The 4,235-nt window shown below is 38.2% G+C and overlaps 2 non-coding genes across 2 annotated transcripts; one reads left to right on the top strand and one right to left on the bottom strand.

The window, feature by feature from the left end:
• Positions 1 to 1,920: 1,920 nt before the first annotated feature.
• Trnak-cuu (transfer RNA lysine (anticodon CUU)) lies at positions 1,921 to 1,993 on the bottom strand. Its single transcript has one exon. It is a non-coding gene; the product is annotated as a tRNA-Lys (tRNA).
• Positions 1,994 to 2,588: 595 nt separating this feature from the next.
• Positions 2,589 to 2,661, top strand: Trnak-cuu (transfer RNA lysine (anticodon CUU)). Its single transcript has one exon. It is a non-coding gene; the product is annotated as a tRNA-Lys (tRNA).
• Positions 2,662 to 4,235: the final 1,574 nt, after the last annotated feature.

The following is a 4,235-nucleotide window of genomic DNA, read 5'->3' as shown; positions in this document are numbered from 1 at the left end:
GACCCAGCGAGACCAGATATCTCATGTGTGCTGTTGGCCCACCCCGTGGAAGATGGCGTTGACGTGCACGTCACTCTCCTGCCAGAGTCTGTTTGTTTTACTCCCATCTTTCTGTGCAAGTCTTTTCATTCTTAGTGCGGGCGTGGAACACACCACACAGCAGAACAAAAGGCAGAAGTTGGGGATATGTTTTCTTAAGGACGTAATGCTTTGTTAGGTAAAGATGTAAGAGTAAAATATAGAACCCAACTTGATAAACTTGACACTGAACATAGCTCAAGAAGTAAGAACAAAACGTACAACATCTTACTGAACACAATGCAAAAAGTAAAAACAGAACATATAACTTCATATTAAACATACCTCAACAATGCTTATTAAAAACATTATCTGTAGGTATTTTAACACCATTTCCTAGTAACACAAACTATGTTTCAGATCAACTATAAGAAACACAAACTATAGATAAACTAAATGAAACCAAAATACCTATATAACACACTATTGAATATACCTTATCTTAGATCTACTGCTAACTACATGCACGATACATTCTATGACATCTTACTGCAAACAACATGTTTGATACATGCTATGACATCTGACTGCCAACAACATGTTTGATACATGCTATGACATCTTACTGCCAACAACATGTTTGATACATGCTATGACATCTTACTGCCAACAACATGTTTGATACATGCTATGATAGATCAATCAAATACCACTGGACCAAACTCTCTGCGATGTTCCCAACCTTTTCTCTCACCACGATACAAAAATGTGCACTAGGTCCCATGGGGGCACAGCCGTCTGCCAAAGGTCGTGAACTACGGGGGGACAACTGAATTAGAAGAATAAAAACAATAACAGCATTAGCCCCTAATGGCTAGATGGGTTTGATATTATCAGATTACTGCAAGGGGGATAACTGTACTATATTTCGCCATATTCCTATTTATCAAACACTGGTAGTCAATCATACCCCCCCCCCCACCCCCCAAACCTAGCCCCATTACGGTAAATCCCGTAGTTGATTTAGACAATCAAAGGATTTAACCCTATTCAAATGTTTAGTCTCGTCATGTGAGAAATGGTCAAGTTATCAGAACTGTGTGCAAGGGCTTTCAATATTGCAGTGTCTGCTGTTATGTTTTCTCTTTTCATATAACAATAAATGAAACGAATATAAGTGTCTTACACGATATAATTCATTTAACAAAAATTGTATTAATTTTTTTTTCATTAAAAATTATTTGAAAAGCAAAAATGAAAAACGTTGTTGGCAGAATTCGAACCTGCGCGCGAAAATCCCAAATCTTGTCTATCGGCTTAAACTCGACCCCTATAACTCTAAAATTCAAACTGTAAAATGTAATAAAATTAGAAAATAAACATAACTTATCTTCAAAACCGAAAGAGCTGGTCTCTTTATAAATCTTTCCAATAGAATTGTCGACAGACGTTTTTTTTTAGTTCTACTACTATAGCATAAGAACATAATGTATTAACATTTTCTTTTAACTGAAGCTATTAACCAGCTACTTTGTATTTTGAATTGAATATAGAAACCATTGGATTGCTTGTTAATGCCTAATTTAATATCTGATCAGTTTGAGAATTAGATATTCTTGCATTGTCGTTAAAAATTAATTTCTTTCACCTTCCATGCATGTATGCTATGTTTGGCCCTATCTACAGTTAGTTGATATTCTCATGAAAGGCATGGAACTCTCTTGGTGTGTGTGTGTGTGTGTGTGAATATCCCACTCGCAAATGTTTCCATATTAGCGATAATCAGTCTGAATTGACATAATGTGATCAGTGAATTGGATTGTTAATTCTGTCAAGTGGATTTCTAGATCTATATCAGTTTTCTTATAATTTTCAATAAAGCCTGCAAAACAAAAAAAACTTCGCCCAACGTGGGGCTCGAACCCACGACCCTGAGATTAAGAGTCTCATGCTCTACCGACTGAGCTAGCCGGGCTGATGCGATTCGAGAAAATTTTAAACAATACTTGACTTTCTTGCTCTAAAGCACTTGAACTTATTCACGTCCCCAGCGTGTAGATCTTAAAGCTATTTTCCTTAACCCTTTCAGTCTTGCGGTAGACTGGCGGTTATTTGGGATACGGTCGGGTTGAGAAAAAAAATCCATCCATTCAACCACACCACGTGACCTCTCCCACCCATTTCCCATAGTTCTTCTTGCCCGCGTACCATCAAAAGAGTTTCGACTGGTCTGAGCGTGGAGATTCGGGTGTATCCATTCAACTTCACTTCAACCCACTTACACTGGCAGTAGGTGTGCACTTACCTGTGCAGCAGCTGGGGGTGGGGGGGGGGGGGGCACAGGTAGTTTATCCTGTAGGTTCTTGGTAGGCCGTATGAAAAAATTAAATACATTGCGTAGATTAGAAGATACTTAACGTAATAGTTGTAAGGCACATTACAATTTAAAGAATTTCATTAATAAAAAAAAAGAAAATACTTTTTGAGTTAAACCAGTTATTTAAACAAGATAGATAACATACTCAACGTTATGTTAGGCTTATAGATGCTTATCCCTACATAAACCTCTAGCCCGGCTAGCTCAGTCGGTAGAGCATGAGACTCTTAATCTCAGGGTCGTGGGTTCGAGCCCCACGTTGGGCGTATATTTTTTACTACCCGAAATATTATTATTGCTATTATTCAAGCATTATAGACCAACTTAGTTCTTCTTACTAAGACATACGTAATTTTTTCTTTTTACATCTTTATACCTTTCAATAAAAACCTTACCTGTGTACGTCTGACGCAGTAGGTCATACGTACCTTACTATTTGTAGCGCAAACACTCACCTGTAAGCAACCTACCCTAAAAGCCGCCTGATCTAATATTTTAAGGCGTCTCCATGGGGTGGGGGGTGGGTGGTGTGGCATAGCCCGACGTTCATTAGGTCAGAAATTAAGATACAGACAGACCACACAACAGACTCGCCAAATCCCGCGAACAAACGAGAAATTACCCGAACTGCCTTAGGGGCTGACGGGACGAGTCAACACACGGACAGATAACTGCTGTTTACCTCTGGTAAGGGAGAGAATTTGGGATTTATTGAGTAAGAGAGTTGTGTAAGAAAACATTAGTTACAGATTATATGAGTTGGGCAACAAAGTAAACTTTTTTTATAAAGTTGACTTTATAAAAAATGTATATGAACTTTAACACGTGGAGGTATAACAAGACGAACAGGGACCTCCTGGGGTGTTGAAACTTTTTGAAATGGGACGCCAGGTCACGAGAAATGTATCATTAGGACGTCAGTGTCGCGAGATCTGAGGATATATCTCGGCTGGTTCTGTTGAGTTTGGGTATTTGGTAAAACATCCATGCCATGTTTTTTTTTCTTTAAAATTAGGTACGCTGGAGTTTGGGTGTATGAAAAGTTTTTCCATTCCAAATTTTTCTTTAAAATTAGGTACGCTGTTGGGTTTGGGTGTATGAAAAGTTTTTCCATTCCAGTTTTTAAACCTGTATACTTCAAAAAATCAAAGCCTTGTTATTATTCAATGTAATCTTTACTGTGCATTGATAAGCTACAAAAGAAGTAGCTTAAGAAAATGAATGAATATCTTGGTATTGTTTGAATGAAGGGAGGTGTGACACATTTGTATTGGCTTTTGGGCTGGTGTAGTCGATGGGTTTGAGCTTAGCTGTTGGGTTGGTTGGTTGGTTGGTTTGTTTGTTGGTGAGTTGGTTGGTGGATTGGTTGGTTGGTTTATTGGTTGGTTGGTTGGTTAGTTGGTTGGTTTGTTGACTGGCTGGTTGGCTTCACTGGTTGGTTGCTTTGTTGGTTGGTTGTTAGGTTGGTTGACTGGTTTCGTGCTTGCTATTATATTAGTGTTTGTAGTTATGTCATTATTAGATGACCGATACCTCAAAAATGTGACAGGAAAAGTCACAGAAAAAATTGATAACGCCCCAGCTAAGTGGCCACCATACTGATTCATCTCATATAATAACACTACCCTAAATAAACGAATCAGCAGAATAAAATATCATAAGAATTACTTATTACCACGTACAAATTCGCCTATTCAATGGAGAAGAAAACACAACGCTTGTTTATCTGAAATCTAAATCCGTGTTGACGGAGACCTTTATACGTGACCCTTCTCGGTCTGTTTACAACCAATATCCAAATAACCCAACGTTTTCTCTTCAAATAATCCATGGGCAGATC

The sequence above is a fragment of the Physella acuta genome, unplaced genomic scaffold (assembly GCF_028476545.2).
Source record: "Physella acuta isolate Inbredline_101_S28 unplaced genomic scaffold, ASM2847654v3 ptg001641l, whole genome shotgun sequence".
Taxonomy (NCBI): domain Eukaryota; kingdom Metazoa; phylum Mollusca; class Gastropoda; family Physidae; genus Physella; species Physella acuta.
This window is presented reverse-complemented; position numbering and strand designations above follow the sequence as displayed.